This window comes from Stegostoma tigrinum, chromosome 26 (assembly GCF_030684315.1).
Source record: "Stegostoma tigrinum isolate sSteTig4 chromosome 26, sSteTig4.hap1, whole genome shotgun sequence".
Classification (NCBI taxonomy): Eukaryota; Metazoa; Chordata; class Chondrichthyes; order Orectolobiformes; family Stegostomatidae; genus Stegostoma; species Stegostoma tigrinum.
The window spans coordinates 9,139,505-9,163,737 of NC_081379.1; the positions used below are offsets into that span (position 1 = coordinate 9,139,505).

The following is a 24,233-nucleotide window of genomic DNA, read 5'->3' on the forward strand; positions in this document are numbered from 1 at the left end:
CTCTCACCTTTTGTGCATGCTTTATTTCTTCCAGCACTTCACCAAATAATTTCAGATAGTATCCCCTATTTACAATTGAAATAAATTGTGCTCCCTCCAGCATTCGCCTTTGACCTGCAAGTCATGCAATAAAAATTCAACTTCTGACAAGCTAGCAGCACGTTGAAAGGTCAATTTTTCAGGCCTGTCAGAGTCCCTGTCACTGGATAAGATATTAAATTGAGACTCCTCCTTCCCTTTCAAATGGAAGATAAAGATCCTAATGCAGTATTCCAGGAGGAGCAGAGGAGTTCTGCCTGTCTCCTGACTAACATTTATCCTGCAATCAGTGTCATGAAAATCGATTATTTTTCACTGCCATTTGCAGGGCCAGGCTTATGGGCACATGTTTCCTGTTATGCTTGCTGAAAATTCTTCAAAGGCATGTACTGCACCAAACAAGAACTACTCTGCTTTTTTTCTGAGTCATCTGAGAGGTTGCTAGGCTCTTGGTAAAGTGACTATATCAAGCCCTAAAACGTTTTTAAGTCTGCGCTTGGAGACCTAAAGGAACCAATGTTTGGAATTGGGTTTCCTGAAAAATATCTTCAGTGGTCCCGATTTAGTTGGTTGTTCTCATTGTTGCTTTTTAAAAGTGTATGTTTGTAGCTACCCTCACACTACTCCATCGTTTCCACTGACTCTGCACTGAAGACCAGAAAACTACAAAACATAAGAGAAGAAATAGGCCATTCACCCCATTGGATCTGTTCTGCCATTCAGTGAGATCATGATTAATCTAATAACCCTCAACTTCACCTTCCTATGTTTTCCTTATAACTCTGAATTTCCTGGCTGATTAAAAATCTGCCTGTCACAGCTTTGATTATACCTACTGATCCAGCCCAACAGCCGTCTACAATAAAAAAATCCGCAGATTCATTGGCATCAAAGAGAGAAATTTCTCCTCATCTCTTTCAAATATGTGACCTCTTATTCTGTAGTTATACCCATTGGTGCTAGAGCATACCACAAGCGGAAGCAACCTTTCCACATCTACCATGCCAAGTTCCAAGTCCCCGAAGAATCTTACATGTTTCAATTAGGTCAGTTCTCATTCTTCTGAATTCCAATCAGTACAGGCCAAAGGTACTTAATCTCTTTTGATAAGACAATCCCTCCATACCTAATTCGGCCTAGTAAACCCTCTCTGGACTGGTTCCCATGGCAGTATATCTTTCCTTCAATAAGGGGACCAAAAAGATTCACAGTGTTCAAGCTGTGGTCTGACCAGTGCCTTGCATAGTTTCTGCAAAATCTCCACTCCTCTTATATTCCATTCCCTTTGAAATAAAGCCCAGCATTCGATTTGCCTTCCCTAATACCAACAGACCTTGGGTACCAGATTTTTGTGATTCATGGATGATGCCTCCTAAATCCCTCTGTTCTATAGCTTTCTGCAGTCTTTCTCCATTTAAGTAATATTCTGATCCTCTATTTTTCCTGCCAAAGTGGATGACCTCACATTTTCTCACATTATGTTCTATCTGCCAAGTTTCTGCTCACTTGCTTAACCTTATATGTCCCTCTGCAGGCGCTTTGTTCCTTCAAGCTATTGATCACTCACAACTTTCGGTTCTAGCAAAAGATCATTAACCTGATAACTCTCTCTCTCTCTCTCTCTCTCTATCTGCCTCTCTCTCTCTCTCTATCTGTCTCTCTCTCTCTCTCATTCTCAGAACAGTGCCTGAGCTACTGAAAGTTCTGCTTGTATTTATTGTGTGGCTATATGGTACTTACTAACAGGGAGAAGCTAAGATTTATCAAATTGTAATGTACCACAATTTGGTGATGCATTAAGTAGTTTCTGCCAAGTGCTACACAGGTCACACAAGAAGCAGAATAGAAAACTACTGGGATATTCATCAGGTCTGGCAGCATTTGTGGAGTGACACATTGAGTTAATGTTTCAAGCTGTGATCACCGTTGATCAGAACTAAGGAAACATGGTACTTTATTTAGTAGGTAGTGTAGGAGAGAGGGGGCAGGATGGACAAAAGCAGTCAGCCTGTGATCGTGTGCAACAGGGAGAGATTAATTCACAATATTTGTCACGGTTCAAAAGCCTAAGGAAGATTAAAGGGACAGGTAAGGGAACCAAAGATATGATGAGACAAGGTGTGAATGGTGGGTTAGCAGCTACCCAGATGCAACAAGATGGAATAGGAAAGACATAATAAAAAATAAATTAACAACAAAAGAGGAAAATGGAGGCAGAGGTCATGATCTAAAACAAATTGCTTTTGTGACAGATAACCTGTTATAAAAACACAAGATTTAGGAGCAGAACCAGGCCATTCAGCCCATTGGATCTGCCCGTCCATTCAATGAAATAGTGGTTGATCTGGTAATCCTTGACTCCACTTTCTTGCTTCATCCCATAATCCTTGATTACCTCACTGATCGAAAATCTACCTACCTCAGACTTGAATATCACTAATGACCCAGCCTCAATTGGGGCAGCCTCATGGTTCAGCGGTTAGCACTGCTGCCCAAAAGTGCCAGGGATCTGGGTTCAAATCCAGCCTCGGGCAACTGTCTGTGTGGAGTTTGCACATTCTCCCCGTGTCTGTGTGAGTTTCTTCCTGTGCTCCAAAGAGGCGTAGGTTAGGTGGATTGGACCATAGTAAATCACTCATTGTAGTTGTTTGGTGGATTAGCCACAGGGTTAGAAGGATAGGATGGGGAGTGAATCTGGGTGGGTTGCTCTTTAGACAGTTGGTGTGGACTCGTTGGGCTGAGTGGCCTGTTTCCACAATAGGGATTCTATGGGGCACTCTGCAGTAAGGGATTCACTAGACTCTGAGAGGGGAAAAGAAAATTCCTCTTCATCCCTGTTTTAAAAGGGTGACTCCTTACAGTGAGACTTTGCCCCTTGTCCCAGACTCTCTCACCTGTTACATTGCAATCTTGTACTTGAGGTTAAAATGACAAAACGTGAGATTTCTATGTTCAATCCCTTCAAGAGAAAGATTATTTTTCTTTTGGAAATTAAATGCATTTGAAACATTTTCTGGTATTACATTCCGTGCACCCACCTCCCCATCTTTGGCCTCCCCTACGGAAATACCTTCATGATTTTTAAGTCAGATGTGAGGCACATTACACACTCTGTGCCAAACTATGTGAGCTATGTCCTGAGTACCGAAATGTTTGGAGATTTTCATATGAAAAGAGTTGAGGGAAGCATGCCCTTATTTTTATAAGGTGAGAAGGATTGCCATTGTGTCTGTAATAAGTGGCCAGGAGACATTGGGTCAAGCTCCACCTCCTTCAGACGTGTGTAAGTACATCTCTGAGCATGTTGATTATAAAACATATCTGTATCAAAGCTAAAAGGTTCTTCTGGTGCAGTTGTAATATCCCTACCTCTGAGCCAGGAGGCCAAGGCTCACGGCCCACCTGCTGCAGAGGTGTATTTATCATATCCCTGCACAGGCTGATTAGGATGGCAAGGTGACTCAGTGGTTAGCACTGTTGCCTCACACCACCAGGGTTCGATTCTGCCTTCAGCTGACTACCTGCGTGAAGTTTGCATTTTCTCCCTATGTCTGTGTGGGTTTCCTCCAGGCGCCCTGTTTTCCTCCCACAAAGTTGTGCAGGCTGGGTGGATTGGCCATGGGAAATGCAGTGTTACTGGAGTAGGTCTGGGTGGGTTGCTGTTTGGAGAGGTGTTATGGGCTGAATGGCCTGTTCCCATTCTGTAGGGATTCTATTCTATTTATAAGAATATCCATCTGTGCCAATGGTCTGGTGAAATGGCAGGAGTGCTTGTAAAAGAAGATGAAAAGACAGTGGGCCCAGAGGAAGAAAGGAATGCATTTGTACAGCACCTTTCATTATGTCAGGTTGTCCCAAAAGATTTCCTACCCAATAAATTAATTTTCAACTGTGATCACAGAATAGGAAATATAGTTGCCAATTGGCAAACAACTAGCTCCTACAAACAACAGCATGATGATGACTTGATAATCTGTTTTAGTGAGACTACTTGAGGGATTAATATGGACTTGGGACTTCAGGGACAATACCTTTGCTCTTCTTAGTTATTAGATGTCTGTTAGTGTTTTGTGTTTGAAGTCATCAATCTTAGGTTGAGATAACACAGTATGGAGCTAGAGGAACACAGCAGGACAGGCAGCAGAGGAGCAGGAAAGTTGATGTTTCCGGTCGGAGCCCGATGGTATATGAGTTTCAATGCCAGTGTGATGCCAGCTATATAGGTTGTACATCCCAGACATTGGTGGATAACATCAATGAGAATATCCCTTTAGCTGTTTGTTACAAGCTAAGTGCTGATCATGTGCTTGCAGAAGTCACAGCACTCTGGCCAACATTAGTTGTAATTCCCAACTGAACAACACTTGCTGCCTAATCCTGAGTGCGCTAAGAATGATGCTGACAACAGTTTTAGGATGGTCAGTCAAGTCTACAATATGGTGCACTTCTGTGAATTGGAAGCTACATTCATGGATACACAAAGCTGTGTTCTTTCCAGGTAGAAAGAATATGTATGCGTGTTGCTCCTGTCTCAACTAAAAAAAGCCATTTTCCAGTTCATTTCTCAGGGCAACACTTTGATCAGTTAGACTCAATCTGCCTCATTTAAAATTTGGTTAGATGTTACAGGACACCAGGTTATATACAGGTTTATTTGAAATCATAAGCTTTCCGAACGCTGCTCCTTTGTCCTCTGACAACACCGGTATTTCCACATCATTTAAAGCTTAAACTAAGCTCAGCAGTTAACTGTCAGTCAGTATTAAGTGGTCCATTCTCCATGGTGACATCCCTACCAATCAGTACTCTGCTCTCATATAGTAGAAGTGCTGTTTTTCCCTTGGGTAATTCCTGTGATGTCTTGATGATTGCAAAATGCAATGCTTGAGCAAAATGTTTCCGTTTTCAACAACACAACGAAATGACTAAATATTATTCACCCTTTGCAAGCTCCAAACCTTCACGAATGCCCTTTTAAAATGATGCTTTTCTTCTCCCCCTTTTTCTTTCAAACTGAGGCACAACATCCTTTCTAGTGTTTTAACAGACGTATTAACATGGCTTGGCCAATAATGTCCTTGCTAGTGAATCAGAAAGCTGTGGATGCAACTGCTATGAATGTGATCCCAGCTCCTGGCTGTGTCTGACATCCCAGCAAGCTACTGAGGGATTGGCCCAATCACAGAGGTCCAGTCACGAGGTTCAGAAAGGGCTGAAGATCTAACGCTAGGATTGATACTAAGATGGTGGAAGCAGCTCGAGAGGAAGCATTGGGGCTCCTGAACCCATCCCTTCCCGTTCACCAGGCTGGCCACGTCCTTCTTCTCCTTTTCTTTTCTTCATCTTCATCTCTTCTTATTTTTGGCACAGTTGGCAGAGGAAAGTAATGATGTTGGGCCCAGAGTGGGACTCATGGCGATGGTGGTGAGCTGGTGAGCCCGGAGAGGGAATCTGTGAGCATGGCTCCTGTCGGGCAATGGTGGCAGTGTTGGTAGGCTGGGAGCCCGGAGGCCCGTATAGAAATCCCAGAGTTCATTATAGAGAGATCCCAGCCAATGTCAAGCGGAGTAACAGATGGGAACAAAAGATGAACTCTTTTTCAGTAATTTCTTTCGATATATTTTGTAATTCAAAATGCCACCGGAGCATGCTGACAATTTACGCTTTTCACAGCCTTTTTTTAAAATATATGTGACAGTAGATTGTGCATTCCTTCATTTAGAAGAGAAGTCGTCCTGGTATCCTCCCTACCTCCCCACCTATACTCTCCTCTCCACCTATCTTCTTTTCTCTCCATCTTCGGTCCGCCTCCCCCTCTCTCCCTATTTATTCCAGAACCCTCAGCCCATCCCCCTCTCTGATGAAGGGTCTAGGCACGAAACGTCAGCTTTTGTGCTCCTGAGATGCTACTGGGCCTGCTGTGTTCATCCAGCCTCACATTTTATTATCTTGGATTCTCTAGCATCTGCAGTTCCCATTATCACTGATCCACTATGTCTGTGTCAGCTCTCTGGTAAAGAAACTTGCCTTGTTCTCCCTTTCCCTGCCTTTTCCCTGTAGCCTTGCAACATTTTCTTCTCTTTGGGAAAATTATCCAATTCACTTGTGAAAGCCACAATTGAAGCTGCCTCCGCTACACTCTCAGGCAGCGCATTCCAGATCCTGACAATTCACTCCATTAAAGCATTCCTGCTCATTTCATCTTTGGTTCCTCTGCCAACCACCTTGAATGGGTGTTCCCTGGATTTCTGCCTTGCCTCCAGTGGGAACACTTTCTCCCTGTCTGATCTGTCTAGATCCAGCATGGGCTTGGAAACTTTGATCAGACTTTTTCTATCAGCCTTCTCTTCCTTCCAGAGAACAGTGTTTCAACACCATCCTCATAACTAAAGTGCCTATTCTCGTACTGTTCCGTAATTCTTTGTGAGAAGAATTCCAGAAAGATTTGCAATTGTTAAGTATTGTTTTAATAACCTTGGGATGTCTCAAAATATTTTCTAAACAGTGGAGTTGAAGTGCAGTCACTTCTGTACTTGATGTTGGTACTTTATGTCGAGCAAGCTCCGTACATTTTTTTTATTAATGTATTTTTCTTAACAAGCCTATTCAGAGATGTTATTACATCTGGAGCATGTGGGACTTGAACCCAAGCCTCCTTGTCCAGGGGTAGGGATCTACCTCTGCACCACAAGAGCCCCTCAGCAAGCTATACCAACAGCAATACGATAATTGAGAACATCTGTCCAGTGGTGAGTACATAATGCGCAGGACACTGGGGGGAATTGCTCTGCTGCACTTCAGAAAATGGGATCTTTTACAACAAAGTGATGAGCAGATGGACCCTGGTTTAACATCACATCCAAAAGATGCGAACATTACAGAAATACTGGACGCTTACCTCTTCTGATCAATTCATCACCATTCGGTAAGCAACACGACAACATGTTATCAATTCATTCACTGGCTCGGCTAACATTTATTGTCTGTCCCTAATTGCTTAAAACTCTCAAGAATGTTTCTCCAACAAACTCACAACACCCTAATTACTGAACAAAGACGGTATTTTGCAGATGGTACAAGGGCAGAAAGCACAGAGAAATTGTCATTGATCAGAATTTACCCTTCATTTCGAGTGGGAAAGAGATGTCACGGCAACTCTGTAGGTTTAATTAATTTTGTTCTTGTCCTTGAGAAGGAGGTGGCTGAGAGGATATTAATTAAGTGAAGACTGAGTAGCCTAAGGAATGATTTTAACTCTGGGGTCTAGCTTCTTTTATTTTTATAGGAATAAAAAAATCTAAAATTAAATCTACTTCACCTCAGATGTGACAATGTGAAGAGGCTGAACTAGCTTTTGTTCGTATTGATTAACTGGCCATGCTTCAGCAATCATACATATCTCAATGTAACTCTCTGTGGGCTTGAGCAACGTCAGGGTGTCAGATGCTGGGAATTCTGTGGCGAGTTATTCATTTCAGCCTCCCCAGGGCCCACTGAGCATCTGAAAGGCATGAGAGTCAGAAATGCAATGAAGCACTCTCTGAAATGCAGTGCAACAATACGCAAAAAAGTTCAATAGAAGCAAAACAAAGCAGTCTGGTTGATCAGCAGATAACAAAGTGTGAAGCTGGATGAACACAGCAGGCCAAGCAGCATCTGAGGAGCAGGAAAAGCTGATGTTTCGGGCCTAGACCCTTCATCATCCATTTCTGAAGGGTCGAGGCTCGAAACGTCAGCTTTCCTGCTCCTAAGATGCTGCTTGGCCTGCTGGGTTCATCCAGCTCTACACCTTGTCATCCTGGGTTCTCAAGCATCTGCAGTTCCTATTATCTCTGGTTGACCAGCATCAACCTTCCCTTTGACGTCACCTTCTTCACTCTGATTCTGACTCTGACCATTTACAGGTTCAAAGGAACATCACCATCACCTCCAAGACATAAACTATCCTGGCTAAGGAACTTCGTTCATTATCTAGGGATCAAAATCTCTTCCTAACAGGACTGTGCATGTACCTAAAACACATGAAGTTTTTTTTAAATTCATTCACAGAACAAGGGCATCACTAGCTAGGCTAGCATTTATTGCCCATCCGTAATTGAGGGCAGTTAAGTGTAAACCATGTTGCTGTGGGTTTGGAGTCACGTGTAGGCTAGACCAGGTAAAGATGGCAGTTTCCTTCATGACTGAACCAGATGGGGTTTTTTTTCCCAACAATCAATTCGTGGTCATTATTGGACTCTTAATACCAGATTTTTATTCCAATTTCACCATCTGTCATGGTGTGAGTTGAACCTGGTCCCCAGAATATTACCTGGATCTCTGGATTAATTACTGAATGGTGATACTGCTAGACCATCACCTTCCCCTGCACCAGTTTAGGGAGACGGCTCACCTTTCGGAGGACTATTAGGGATGGGCAATTACTGTTGATCTTGCCAATGATTCCCACATCCCCATGAAAGAATTGAAACATCTCAGCCATTCCTCTGTGTTATTACTGCTTTTTTCAGTGAAACATTTAAGAGAGGGGAGAGGAGACAAGGGTGAAAATAATGAGTGAATTTTGCTTTTTGGACATTTTGAAAGGGGCAGTGATTGTGGTGATCTCATGGAGCAAAAAATATGATGAATACCTTTGAATACTTTATGCTATCACTGCTTCTCAATTCACTTATTAAACTCTAATTTACGTGTCTTCATGATATGTATTCATAGCAATGTATGTTCATACATAGAATCCTGTTCATTGTAAACAGACAGGCACATGCGCAATCTGCACTTTTCTCATCTAACCAATAACTTGGTGGTCACCCATTTCCTCGTACACTCCCCATGGCAATGCAGTTGACTGGCTATGATTGAACGTGCAAACAGCATAGGACTTATCTGCCTTCTGATGCGTTTGCCATGGCGACACTTCCACCAATCAGAGCTCGCTTGCCATCAAACAAGCTTCTCATCCAGCATTAATGGCTATTCCCAGTGTGATTTGGCATTCTTGCGATTCTGCCCTGGTGAGTGCACAATGAGAAATGCCGCATCTTCTTTTTCACGGAATATTTAGGCTGAAGTCTAATTCCTTCTGTGAATGTGAAACCCTGGCAAACCTAAAAGTGGTCCAAGAGAAAGGTAATGTTTGAGGAAGTCATACTCGTTGCTGGTCTAAGGCGGTTGAGTGAGAGGCATGGATCCGTGCTGTGTGATTGACTGATGTTTGTGCCCAGGGTTTCGAGATGGATAGTGTGATTTGGAAACATTGTGAGCTTAGCCTGCCTTACTTTGGAATAAAGTGACCCACAAGGCACAGGATTTTCATCGGCATGGACTGGGTGGGGTCTGAAGTTGGGTCAGTCAAACCAGGAAGAGATTTTTCAGCAGCTCCAATGGATGTGTGTTTCACAGAAAAGCCCTCCAGCTCTCACCCCGTCTCTCCACCCCACCACCAACAAGATCACCTCGCCACCCCCATGCACACCGCTTGGTTCCAGATACATGCCTCATGCCCCTCCTATACAACCCCTAAAGCCCCTCAGATGTCACATGTCATTAAAGCTTGCTCTTTAAAATGCTGCACTGACTCCTTAAAATTGAGGGTGACTGAGAGAAACTGATCCCTTGGTTGGGAGTGAGTGCGGACTAACAAACTGAACAAACGTGCACCTTTAAAAGGCACTCATAAAAATTGCAAACTTTGGAATTGGGTTGGGAGTCCCAGGAGTTGGAACCCACTTGTCATTTCTGAAGGGCTCCTGAACCATCCCAAACTTGGTGAAGAGCAAGTCAGCATCTTTGGCTACCACATGAATTGTTGCATAACCCTGCATCAACTTGGATTCGGTCCCCATTTGTGAACAATGGAGAACCTCTGTTCAAAGACCGAGCATTCAATAATGCAACAATAAAAGCAAACTGGGACAAATCTAGGTCTGAATTCTCGCAACACTCTCAATATTCGACAAGTTCTGAGTGATCTGCGAAAATGTTGAAAATCTTGCTTCGAACTCGGAACAACCTTATTAGCACTGCCCACTTACAGCATTTCCGTCAAGCCATTGGTTTCTCTTATATTGATGTGATTCAAACATTGCACCATTATAAAGAATTGGAATAATGAGTTAGAAGATACGTTTGGAACTCTTGTCCTCTTGTTTAACATGAACTGAGTGTGAAACTGAATCCTGTTGCTCTGGATGACTTGGACAAAGAAAACAGCAAGGTTTGCTGAAGACTATTTACATTTGTATATAACCAAGGTCTCAAGCAGATTGTCGCCACCACTTTATTTGAAGGTGTTCCTGCCCAGTCCCTATTCTCACACTGATAATTATTCAAAGTCTCATTAGTACAAACATTAACACAGACACAGACACAGAGGGAAGTGAAAAATAGTGAAAGGCAAGAGAAAGCTAAGGAAGACACAAGAGTATGAACTGGGGAAGTGGCAGATTTGGTCCTTGGTCAATGTTGTATTAACATGCACAAGGGTTTTACAAGGTGAGATTTACAACTTATTTTGATACTGGAGTAGTTAGGCAGAGACACCCGCAGTCGCTTCGAGTTTTGTGGAGTCAGGCCAGCCATTTAAAGAGTGATGGGTGATGGCACATTACATCTGAATGGCTGTGGGAGTGGATAGGAAGGGCATGAGGCACATGGATGGACCCGAGGAGTGTGCACGGTGGCGCGACTGAGGTGCTGTGAGGGATGAGAGCTGGAGTGGTGTCCTCACTAACTTGCCTCTGAGGTAGTTACATCATCTCTCACCCATTGCCTTAAAGTGCACAATTTTCTGATCATTGCCACAAAGTTACCTGTGGGATCTTACTCTGCTTAAATGGTGCACTTCACGTCCTACATTGGAACAATGGCTGCGTTTCCAAAACACTTAATTTGCTATAACGGCCATTACGATTCCTGAGATCATGAAAGACCCGATATTAATATAGCTCTTTCTCTTATACTGTTCAAGAGAAGAAGTGGGACTGAAGAAAATCCAGAACCAGGTATTTATTACTGATTGCTGCTTTGTTTGACAGACATGAAACAGGGCAAGTGGACTGATCCACAACGGATCCACAACAGCCTAATGACACTTGCTATGGCTTTACACCAATAATATCCACCTGGTCGTACATCTTTAGCACTCATCTAGACACTTCCCACCAACCACTTCGAGAAAGTGGAGATGATAACTGACAACAGAAGGAGCAGAAGTGGGGATAAAGCAGGCTTATAAAAACAGCAAGGATCTCCCCTGCAACTTTGAATAAAAAGCACGGATTTCTGAATGTGTCATGGATCCCTCTTACACCTCAAAGGAAATTACTGTAAATATCGCATGAAATAAAACATTCTTTGAAGTAATGTTATGGATTTGACCTCTTTGAGGCTTGTCTGCACTTTAGCTTCCCCCTGCATAAGTACATATGTGAGCCCTGAGTCCTCGCATCATGCACTAATTTTGGTTGGCCTAAGAAATGTAGGCCTATCGTCTGACAGAAACCCTTCCGCTGGGGCTGTCAGCAAGTTTCCTCTATTTCCCTTCATGTATCCAAATGTGTAAGCCACCTATGAAGTTAACCCTTTCTTATGATATGGGAGCAGCTGTCCTCCACTGTCCACAAGACAAGACATGACACAAAAGCCCATGAATTTGTAAACAGAACAGCATAGCAGTTCAGAAGCACCTACAGAGATTCCCAGTTAGCTCACATTGTGCATTTGTTCTAATCTTCAAGTAAAGGGTCCCACATTGTTTTTTACTAGTCCGTGGTACATGATTGATTTTTTTGGTGATAACTGGAAGAATGCAATACTGACCAGCATTTTTAACACATTTCTCTTGCTCTCCTCCCCCACTTATCTTAAACCACCAGTGCCAAAAATCAAACAAATTGCAAGTTCCTCATGGTGTATCAAGCGATTCAGAGCTTGACACTGAGCAGAAGGTTAATAATTTTGAATCGTATGCTCTCATTCAAACACACTTGCTTTAGATGAATGAGTATCATCTGTTTTGAACTTGGGCTGATAGAAGGGGCATGGTGTGGAACCAAAATGTTCAATCTGGGACATAAATAAAAATGGCAATCAGGATTTATCTAACATTGCCAAGAATCAGTGTGATTAATTTTGATGTGCTGCAGTGCTAATGGATAATCTGTCAACGATTCACATATATGGTGCAACAGCCCGAGTATAAAACAAGAAAGGCTGTTGAGTCCAGCAGGCCAACTGCATTCATTGTTCATGACACATATTGCCCTGAATGCTCATTAACTGATTCACATGAATAACCACAGATTGTGACACCAAAAAAAGAGAAATCTCCACCGTGACTCCTAACACAACAGAAAGTTGGATGGTCAGCCGTGACCAACAAGTCCATCATGATGAATGGAGGAACAGGCTCAAAGGGCTGAATGGCCTACATTCTGTAACTTGCACAATAAACTCCAAGTCATTATAGAAAATAATTGTGTACGCACTGTGATGTTTTGTCCTCTGTGGACTCACTGGCTAGCTAGGACAGCTGGTTTGTAACGTGGGAGTGATGCCAACAGTTTGGGTTCAATTCTTATACTAACTGAGGGTGCACCTTTGCCTGAGATGTGGTAACCCTCAGGTTAAAACAGCACCAGTCGTCTCTCTTTTATAAGGGAGCAGTCCAATGGTACAGTAGCACTATGGTGGCTTTGCCTTTACTGGACAATCCCAATGAGCCTGTAGCTTACTGCTAGTCTGTACCTGCTGACACTGTGGACATCCACAGCTCTTGGAAAACCAGTTTTAAAATGAACTTGTTGGCTTTTATGGTGCAGGAATGTATTATTTGAAGCCTTTTGGGAATTCATTGCCAAATGTTGAGCAGACTAGTAGAGAAGGAAAAGAAACCACATCCTGAAGCTGAGTTACAACACTTGGAAAATATAAGCACCTGCCAACGCCTCTCAATCTCCAATGTATGGAAAAAAATTGCCTTTCTGCTTGAAACATCTTCAGGATATCATCAATTGATGAGAAATCACTGGAATTAACTCGAGTTTTCCTTCAACTACAACTTGAACTCATTTGTGACATGCTAACTAAATGCCTGCAAAATCTTCAACCTCACTTTACAAATCTCAAATGGAGCTTTTTTAGTGTGTGACAAAGATACGGTCTCCCCTTGGTTTTGGATACAATAAACTATCATAATCTCTTCAGGCAGACAAAGCTTATCATGACCTTTTAAAAAGCCATTTATCAGAACTACTTACATATTGCCTTTTATCTTCCTTGGTCCCTTCTAAGTACTTTCATCTGACCAACTGCACAATCTCAGGTACACAGGAAAGTAGTAATCATTGGAAAATCCATGTAGACATTTTCAAAATGAACCTAATGTGCCTCAGAGTCTCCTGTAGACTACTTGGATTTTACATATGAACTATTCTGCGCAGCTGTTCTGTGTTAACATTTATGCACCACAGAAGCATTTTCCAATTTTTCTTTAACTCATCCTATTTCTACTCCTTTCACCATGAATGGATTTATCTCGCTTTTCTTTAAAAGCTTCGAGATTCACCTCAACTACTCCTTGTAGTACTGAGGTTCACTGTCAGGGTGAAGAATTTTTGGTTAAATTTTCAATTAGATTTATTAATTATTCTCTGTTATTTATGACCTACCACACACCTTCCTTATTTTAAAGAGATAGCAAGAAGTGCCAATTCTGGAGTCTGAGATAACACAGTGTGGAGCTGGAAGAACACAGCAGGCCAGGCAGTACCATTTCTGAAGAAGGGTCCCAACCCGAAACATCAGCTTTCCTGCTCCTCTGATGCTGCCTGGCCTGCTGTGTCCCTCCAGCTCTACACTGTGATAACAAGTTGTAGAGCTGGATGAACACAGCAGGCCAAGCAGCATCATAGGAGCAGGAAAGCTGACACTTGGGGCCTAGACCCTTCTAGGCCTGAAACATCAGCTTTCCTGCTCCTATGATGCTGATTGGCCTGTTGTGTTCATCCAGCTCTATACCTTGTAATCTCAGATTCTCTAGCATCTGCAGTTCTTATTATCTCTGAAATAGTTCCACACTGTGTTATCTTCATTATTTTAAAGACTTTCCAGCCCTCTCCGTCCCGGATAAAAGATTCCCAGTGTGTTCAGCTCTGAAGTCTTTATGAACTACCTGTGTTTATTCAGCTCTGCTGTGCTATGTGTGTTGTGGAACCAACTGCTTCCACACAATGCTTGGAATGGAGTGATGCTAATGATCCTCTTTCTATATTGGGTCCAATGACCTAGCTGGTTTACAACATGAGAGATGAAACATAGAAACATAGAAAGTAAGTGCAACAGTAAGCCATTCAGCCCTTCAAACCTGCTCCACATTCAATATGATCATGGTTGATCATCCAAGGTAATAAAGTGTGGAGCTGGATGAACACAGCAGGCCAAGCAGCATCTCAGGAGCACAAAAGCTGACGTTTCGGGCCTAGACCCTTCATCAGAAACTCAGTCATCTGTTCAGATTTTCTCCCCATATCTTTTGATCTCTTTAGCCCTAAGGTCTAGACCAAACTCCTTCTTGTAAACATTCAATATTTTGGCCTCAGCTGTTTTCCGTGGCAGAGATTTTCCACAGGCTCACCAGTCTTCGAGTAAAGATATTTTCCACATCTCAGTCATAAATGGCCTACTCCCAGTCCTTTGACTGTGAGCCCTGCTTCTAGACTCCTTGGTTATCGTGAATATACTGACATGATTTTAACCTGTCTGGCCCTGTGAAATTTTTATAGATTTCCAAGAGATCCCCCTCATTATTCTAAACTCCACTGATTATTGTCCTAACTAATCCAGTCTCACTTCATTTATCAGTCCTGCCATCCCAGGAATCGGTTTGCTAAACCATTGGTGCATTATCCTCCATAAGCAGAACATCCTTCCTCAGATAAGGAGACCCAAACTACACACATGCAGATGAACAAGAAGGAAACTAACAACAAGAGTACATGAACGCCTGGCTACAAAAAGACCCGACCAGTACTCACTCATCTCAATCCACATGGACAAGAAGAACGACTTCGACTGGGACAACACCAAGATCCTGGGACAGGCTAGGCAGAGACAGGCACGAGAATTCCTGGAAGCATGGCACTCCCTGAAGCTGGCTATTAATAAACACATTGGACTCGAGTCCATATACATTCCACTATGGAGGAAATCTGGAAGTGAGGCAATCCATCGCAACAGACCCCAGAGTTTAAAAACCAGGCGAGAAAACACACCGACGCTTCATCAGAGGCTGCACTGAGGACGTTACCCAGCACAGTAATGAAACGTCTGCGGAACAACAAACTAGCTCAGCGAGCCAACTAACCACAATGCACGCAGTAATCCACATGTGGTTTCACTGATGCCATGCACAAGATAACCCTGCTCCTGCACTCAAATCCTCTTGTCATGGAGGCTAACATATGATTTGCTTTTGCTGCACCAGCCTGCTTACTTCCAGTGACTGGTGCTCAAGGGCACCCAGATCTTGTTTCACTTCACTTTTTTCCAATATGTCGCCATTCAGTTCGTAGCCTACTTTCCTGTCTTTGCAACCAAATGGGTAACCTCATATTTATCTACATTATACTGCATTTGCCCATTCACTCAACTCATCCAAATCACACTGAAACATCTCTGCATCGTCATCACAGCTCACCTTGCCACCTAGTTTTGTGACTTCGATGGCTGAGGTCAAGACATCCATGAACTGTCAATCAATAAGGCTCGAAAAGATCATGCACCTATCAATTCACACTGTCAAGTTGCTGAAAAGACAAAAGTTTACGACAAATGGCAAACTAAGTCAAATAAATATAGCCAAGAAATTGAAGGAATGCTCCATTTCTCACTGTAAACAATAGCATTCCTTAAACCCACGAGGATTAATTTGATGTTTATGAATGTTATTGTTATTGTTTTGTTACTTATTACCTCTGCCATAAGTCTTCTCACTGCTGTGAATTCTGGTCCATTTTAAACCATACCTTGCAATGAAGTTACGTGTCCTGCTCTCTCCTTAGTGCTGTTTGCTTCCAGAAAGTACTGGTCTCCCTCCCAAATCAGCAGGATTTGACGCAAATTGCTATTAATGTGCTTCAGATTCTCACCAATGCTTGCATTCTCACAGAGGATCAGCGCATTCTGTGATACCAATTAAACATAAAATGCAGGTCGAGGCGTCTGATCAGTATTGACACAAGAAAGAGAATTGCAACACTAAACAAAACTCAAATCAAATAGCCTTTCTGAACTCGTCAAATCCTTTTTTTCCATCCAATAATGACAAAGTAAGAATTCGGAAACAGGAAGGAAGGGTGTGATGTCAGCAGCCTCACTTGTCATGGGTTCAGTGACAAGCTCAACTTACTAATAATCTGAAGTGTTACAGATTAGTTTTAAACAGAATTCGTGAAGGCCTGGTCAAAGAGTTTAATTGGCTCTGATGACACGCTTTTCTAGAGACAACACAGTGTGGCGCTGGACGAACGCAGCAGACCAGGCAGCATCAGAGGAACAAAAGCTGACATTTTGGGTCAGGGCCCTTCTTCAGAAAATTTTCCAGAAGTTGGGCAGCATTTATTACCCATCTTTAGTTCCTTTTTGCAAGTGGAAGTGAGCTACCTTCTCAAGTACAACAGAATGGCTTGCTAATGATTTCAGAGGGCAATGGGAGCCAATCACGTTACTGTGAGTCTGGCGTCACAGTTTGGCCAGACCAGGTAAAGAACAAAGGAGATTAGAGAAGCAGAGATAATGGGAACTGCAGATGCTGGAGAATCCAAGATAACAAAGTGTGGAGCCGGATGAACACAGCAGGCCAAGCAGCATCTCAGGAGCACAAAAGCTGACGTTTCGGGCCTAGACCCTTCATCAGAGAGGGGGATGGGGGGAGGGAACTGGAATAAATAGGGAGAGAGGGGGAGGCGGACCGAAGATGGAGAGTAAAGAAGATAGGTGGAGAGAGTGTAGGTGGGGAGGTAGGGAGGGGATAGGTCAGTCCAGGAAAGACGGACAGGTCAAGGAGGTGGGATGAGGTTAGTAGGTAGCGGGGGGTGCGGCTTGGGGTGGGAGGAAGGGATGGGTGAGAGGAAGAACCGGTTAGGGAGGCAGAGACAGGTTGGACTGGTTTTGGGATGCAGTGGGTGGGGGGGAAGAGCTGGGCTGGTTGTGTGGTGCAGTGGGGGGAGGGGATGAACTGGGCTGGTTTAGGGATGCAGTAGGGGAAGGGGAGATTTTGAAACTGGTGAAGTCCACATTGATGCCATATGGCTGCAGGGTTCCCAGGCGGAATATGAGTTGCTGTTCCTGCAACCTTCGGGTGGCATCATTGTGGCAGTGCAGGAGGCCCATGATGGACATGTCATCAAGAGAATGGGAGGGGGAGTGGAAATGGTTTGCGACTGGGAGGTGCAGTTGTTTTTTGCGAACTGAGCGGAGGTGTTCTGCAAAGCGGTCCCCAAGCCTCCGCTTGGTTTCCCCAATGTAGAGGAAGCCGCACCGGGTACAGTGGATGCAGTATACCACATTGGCAGATGTGCAGGTGAACCTCTGCTTGATGTGGAATGTCATCTTGGGGCCTGGGATGGGGGTGAGGGAGGAGGTGTGGGGACAAGTGTAGCATTTCCTGCGGTTGCAGGGGAAGGTGCCGGGTGTGTTGGGGTTGGAGGGCAGTGTGGAGCGAACAAGGGAGTCACGGAGAGAGTGGTCTCTCCGGAAAGCAGACAGGGGAGGGGATGGAAAAATGTCTTGGGTGGTGGGGTCGGATTGTAAATGGCGGAAGTGTCGGAGGATAATGCGTTGTATCCGGAGGTTGGTGGGGTGGTGTGTGAGAACGAGGGGGATCCTCTTGGGGCGGTTGTGGCGGGGGCGGGGTGTGAGGGATGTGTCGCGGGAAATGCGGGAGACGCGGTCAAGGGCGTTCTCGATCACCGTGGGGGGAAAGTTGCGGTCCTTAAAGAACTTGGACATCTGGGATGTGCGGGAGTGGAATGTCTTGTCGTGGGAGCAGATGCGGCGGAGGCGGAGGAATTGGGAATAGGGGATGGAATTTTTGCAGGAGGGTGGGTGGGAGGAGGTGTATTCTAGGTAGCTGTGGGAGTCGGTGGGCTTGAAATGGACATCAGTCTCATTATACCCCTTTTTGTCTTTAACATCTAAAAAAAATCAGTTTCTTTCTTGAATTTACTGTCTCCCCAGCCTTGTGCAGTAACAGATTCCACAATTAACCACATTAACATGGCCTGTGTGTAAATTGCAAAAAATATCTGCTGTGTCATATTTCAATGCTTCCCCCAATCCATTCATTCCGAAGTGGCGAACAGGAACAAAAGCCAAAAGAACGGCAGATGCCGTAAATCAGAGGCAATGGAAACTAAATTAATGGAAAAATAGAGAGAAATCAGACTCAGTTCTGAGGAAGGGTCACTCGACCTGAAACGTTACCACTGCTTTCTCTCCACAGATGCTGCCAGATCTGCTGAGCTTTTTCCAGCAACTTCTGTTTTTGTCTCTGGTCAGCAGCAATGTTATGAAAACAGAGGAGGGTTGTGTGAGCATTTGGGGAATGAAAGTCCTCAGTGTCCTGATTACTTTGATTATTATACTGGATAATTTAGTTATTAGCACTAAATACCAAGCCATTTCTTGTCTTACTGAGGACATTGAATCAGAGATGGTTAATGTGATAGTTTCATATCAGAGGGGAGCTTCACGCTTTCTCCTCAAAATTGGCAAATCCGAATTCCCGATCTCAGTCTGGGAAATCCCATAGTCTACCAACTGGACACCCAGCGCACTCAATGAAATGTTTATTTAAGAAACTGCCAATGCCCAATTCCCAGTAATCGCATTCAACAATGTCTGAAGACAACAAATAAGTTGCATCTGTCACAAAGGTCGAAGAAACTGAATTTTAGACATAGGTAAAGACAAAGATATTATTGATAAAGGCTACAGTAATTACCACAAAAGAGGAATTCTACATGCAGTCAGCTATTTGAAGCTTAATTAAAGATAAGACGTAGTCACAGCCAATATGAAGATTACATAAGATAACATCAAAGGATATGGTACACTGTATTCCACTGAGCTCAAGCCTCCTGTCTTCGTTCTCATATCATAGTACTCTTGATGATCAGTTCAGCTAAAAGGCCATTAAATCACATCCTTTATGGCCTTCAGTGTTGGTTGTACATTACGTATAATTAACTCAAGTCTCCGCTATAATGATTGAAGGATCTAACTTCTTAGATTGAGAATTCAGCACAGGTCCCTGGCCGCACTCCCCATCCAGCCCACAATGACATTTACAGTTCATTCTAGCCCCTTTCCATTCTTCAGCAGTTAGACAGGACAGACAGGAAGAAACATGTCCCCTCTGTGCAGGGATTGATGATCAGGGACAGAGGTTTAAGATAAGGGACAGGTGATATAGAGGGATGTGAAGAAAAGTATTTTCACCCAGAGGGGGTGGGTATCTGGAACTCACTGTCTGTAAGGGTGGGAAAGGCAGGCGCCCTTAGAACATTGAAGAGGTATTTAGATGCACAGTTGCAATGCCAAGTGGTGGAGAATGGGATTAGAATAGTTAAGCGGATGTTCATGCCTGGCATATACTTGATGGGCCTAAAGGCTTTAGTTAGTGCTGTAAACCTCTAATTCTAACAGTGTAATCATTTATTCCCTTCTCAACCTGTTGTACTGGGTTCAACATTCACACAAGTCTCTTGGTAAATAAGTTTCTTTTAATTTCTTTACTTGATTTCTTGAATATGGTATAAACTACTTTATCTACTTATCTGTGCAGAAGTGAATAAGCACATAGCTGTATTAATAAGCACATAGCTGTATTAATAAGAAGATCCCATGGTTAAATGATATCAAGACAGTTATTTTGCAGCTGTAGGGGCTGCAATGAGGTCAGTCAGGTGGGCCTCATAGGCTATGAGCTCCCTGATTGGGGCTGTTAATCTGGTCGAATCAAGGAGCCCTGGCTGACAAGATATAAACCGGAGTGTCAGAGATACTAACACTCTGCGAGTTGACTCTGACAAGGTTGTACTAGGGTCAAGGACTCTCCACATGTAATTAAAGGGTGACCTGGTGACAGGATACCACTTTCTGTAGAGTTAAGTCACTGTCTATTAGCTTCACTTGCTAATGCCAAACCTATTCATAGATCTTAATCACGGGCCTAATAAAATGAAAGCAATGTGTGACTCTTCGACGTCAAATGGGTTTCTGAACTATTTCTCAATCTTACTGCGGTCGTGTGTTCCAGGCAAACAGGAAGTGATACCAGCTGCACCAGCCTGAACTCCGGGTTTCAGAACCTGACTGGAGATGCTGTTGTGCATCTATAAGGTAGAGGGCTCTCAGGGAGCGAGTCACACCACAGATTGGAAGCCTACAGTCAGTGCAAACTGATTTTCCATTGTGGATTCTGGTGAGGGTCTCAAGGAAGTGCAGCCAGATTCAAGTTCATGGCACCACTAACAACTCAATTGGACAGCTGTGGGAACGTTTAGTGAACTAAGTCGCTGGAGTGGGACTCAAACTTGTAACCTTTCTGAAGCAAAACATGTGAGCGACTAAACACTGCACCATCAAGATAGGGACAAGGGAAGAGAGGCCAGGGCAGCAGATATCAATCCCCTTCAAGCTGTAAGTCCTCTCCACAACCCGTCCCAAGGAAGAACTTCTAGACAATGCAGATCTGTTATAGAGCCCAGAGTTAGAAGAGGACATTCATCAAATGTGCAGCAACATGCAGAATCCACAAATTTTTGTGCAAACAACCAAAGCCAACATCAATATTCATTGCGTACAAGTTCCGACAAAGACCATCCGTAAAATGAAAGAACAGAACCACATCCCCTGTTCATTGCTATTGATGAATTTCCCCACAAGCAACTTATCAAAACTTCCCAAAAACTGAACTGGGCTGATTAAATACTGTGGCTACTCAGACAGTTCAGCAGCTGGGAATTCTCTGATGAACAACTCATCTCCTGTCTCTCCAATGCCTGCCCACTATTAAGTTCGCAACATGATGGAATACTGTCCCATTGTCTGGAGGAGTGCATTTCCAACAAGACTCAAAACCTTGGCACCACCCACAACAAAATGGCCTGCTTGACCAGCACTCCTTCCCACAAGCTTGAACATTCCCTCCCTCCAGCACTGGTAAACAGTAGCAGCAGTACATACCATTGACCAGATCAGCTACACTAACTCACCAATGGCTCCTTTGACAGCACCTTCCAAATCCATGGCCTCCAGCACATGGAAGGACGAGGGCAGCAGATATGTGGGAAGTTCCATTCCAAATAACACAACATTCTGACCTGGAATGAGACTGTCATTGCTTCACTGCAACCTGGGCAGAATGCTATGGGTATGACATACCATCAAGGATTGCAATAGCTTAAGCATAGCAACTTATCATCATCTTCTGAAGAGAAATTAACGATGGGCATTAAATTTGGTTCAGTTGGTGAAGTTCACATTCCAAGAGCATATAAAGAATTCCTTACATAATTAACTTCTCAGATTTTTAGAGCAACTCATCCTGTTGCAGTTACGCATAATCTGAGAAAGGATCACCCGGACACAAAACATTAACTCTACTCTTCCCCATGGATGCTACCAGGCCTGCTCAGCTTCTCCAGCAATTGCTATTTTTGTTTCAGCTTTCCAGCATCCATCATTATTTCTTTTATAGCAGTACCCATCAATCTGCTACATCCACGAATTTCAGAAACAACTTTTTCCAACACTGAAACTGTCGAACTTTGCGCCAAATGATATTCTGCACAAATTTCCCTTTTCTCTGCCAGGTCGTTTGAATCTTCTGTGTGCAGAGATGGAATTGCTGTGTGAATTCCAATATCATTTGCCCTTGCTCTATCTCTAACCCAGGTTGCATCTTCCATTCTGACATTATTATTACAGGACAAATTGAAATTCTGGAGTAAGTAGAAACAGATTTTTTTTTTCAATTGTGCATGACTCAACATCAGGGAATCAAAACCAGCCACCATGCATTTTCATGTGCTCCTCTTTATAATAAATGTGTTCATAAAGTACATCTCTACTCTGTACCCCAGTCGTGTAGACAAAAAATCATGAGGCATGCCACAGCTTTTTGATCAGTATCTCCCACAATAAAGGTTACACAGAAATGTTAGTAAAAAAAAACATATCTCATACATTTTAGAATATATCTGTTTCTGCAAATGACGGTGGACCTCTGGTGAACTGTGGCTTTCTATTTCCATTGACTTTGTTTTCTGTGTTTCACGCTTAAATAACACAAAGGTCCACGTTCATAGTTAATGGATTTGACAAAGTCCCAACTGTGAGAGTGCCTTTCACCTGAGTTACTTCAACATCCTCTCCAACTGCTTCACTGATAATGGTGCTCAGATGGCCCGCTATCTGCTCAGGGCAACAGCTTCACTCATTAAACCTTCACTCATCAGAACAATGTTTGACTGATACACAGCACTGACAGGACACTGCCACTTCCATAGGTTCTGTTTTCAAAAAGAGAGAGATGCTAAACTCAGATTCCATCTGCTTTCACAGGTGGTGATAAAAATTCTGTCACACAATTGCAAACAGGAGCGAGTTACTGCTCCTGGTGGACAGGGCCTTTGACTGTGATAACAAAATGTGGGGCTGGATGAGCACAGCAGGCCAAGCAGCATCTTAGGAGCACAAAAGCTGACGTTTCAGGCCTAGACCCTTCTTGCCTGATCCATTTCCCACATTAATTGTCTCAACCCTTTTCCTCTCAATCACAATAGCGGTAGGATACCATTGGTCCTCACTCACAATCTCACTAGCATCCACGTGCAAAGGATCATGAGCTGGCATTTCCAGCACATCAGCCTAATGCTATCAATAGACTCACATTCCTCTCCTTTTTTTCCCCCTTTATTCATTCATTGGATGAGGGCGTTGCAGTCCAGGCAGCATTTATAGTCCATCCCTAATTGCCCAGAAGGCAGTTAAGAGTCAAGCACATAGCTATGGGTCTCGACTCATATGTATTTCTGACCGGGTAAGGATGGCAGTTTCTTTCCCTAAAATGGATTAGTGAACCAGACGGATCTTTCCAACAATCAACAATGGATTCATGGTCATCATCAGATTCTTAATTCCAGATACTTTATTGAATTTAAATTCCACCATCTGCCGTTGGCAGGATTCGAACGCATGTCCCCAGGCTTTATTTGGTCTCTGGATTAACAGTCCAGCAAAAATACGAGGCCATCGCCTCCCCTTGTCAGCCTTCATAGGGACCATTCCCTCCAGGACACCTTGATTTACTTTTCCTCAACTCCTACACCCCCATGGCAACTCCCATTCAGTTGCCGAAGTTGGAACATATGTCCATTTAGCTCCACCCTCTTCACTATCCAGGGTCCCAGACACACTTTCCAGGTGAAGCAACAATTTTTCCTCACTCGGCTCAACCTGGCCTACTGTACTCACTGACCACAACACAGCCTCCTCTGAAGTGGGGGCAGGAAACGCAGACTGGGCGACTGCTTTGCAAAACACCTACGTTGTGTCTGTAAAAATGACCTTGAGCTTCCAGTTGCCTGCCACTTCAACACACCGCCATGTTTCCATACCAACATTTCAATCTCATGGAATCATAGAGATCCATGGCAAACATCACCATTAAGTATGACATCCCATCCGTGATGGTCAATAACAACTGCCTAACTATTCTAATCTCTGCGTCTCCTGCAGTACTCTGTGAAGCTCAGCAAAAGCTGGGAGAACAGCATCACATTTTCTGTCTGGGGACCTCGCAACCTTCAGACTCAATCTCGAGTTCAATAACTTTGGAGCCTGAACACCATCTTCCATGTCTTTTACCTACCCTCACACCCAAGGTCTTTTCATGATATAAGTTGTGTTCAGCACAATCAACCCAATTTCACCCACTCATAGTACCGATTATCAGCAATATGACTTATTTTCTTCCCTGGGATATTATAAACAATCCCTCTGCTCCTCTCTCCCTCTTTCTGGCTCTGGCTCGATGTATCCACTCTTTTCATTCTCTCAAGAAAACCATTTTTTCCTAGATGCCATTGGTTCTGAAGAAGGGTCATAGGAATCAAAGTGATAATTTT

General features: G+C 43.5%; 1 protein-coding gene across 4 annotated transcripts in view; it reads right to left on the minus strand.

The window, feature by feature from the left end:
• wscd2 (WSC domain containing 2) overlaps positions 1–24,233 on the minus strand; it is a 543,379-nt gene that overhangs the window by 359,717 nt on the left and 159,429 nt on the right. Inside the window, exon 1 of one of the 4 annotated variants that reach the window (XM_048555732.2) lies at positions 16,065–16,259. The exons of 2 other annotated variants lie outside the window; for them this stretch is intronic. The gene's annotated coding sequence lies outside the window, so the exon portion shown is untranslated. Of the gene's footprint in view, positions 1–16,011; positions 16,260–24,233 lie in introns of those variants that run through there. One more of the 4 variants, XM_048555733.2, reaches the window with a different exon arrangement.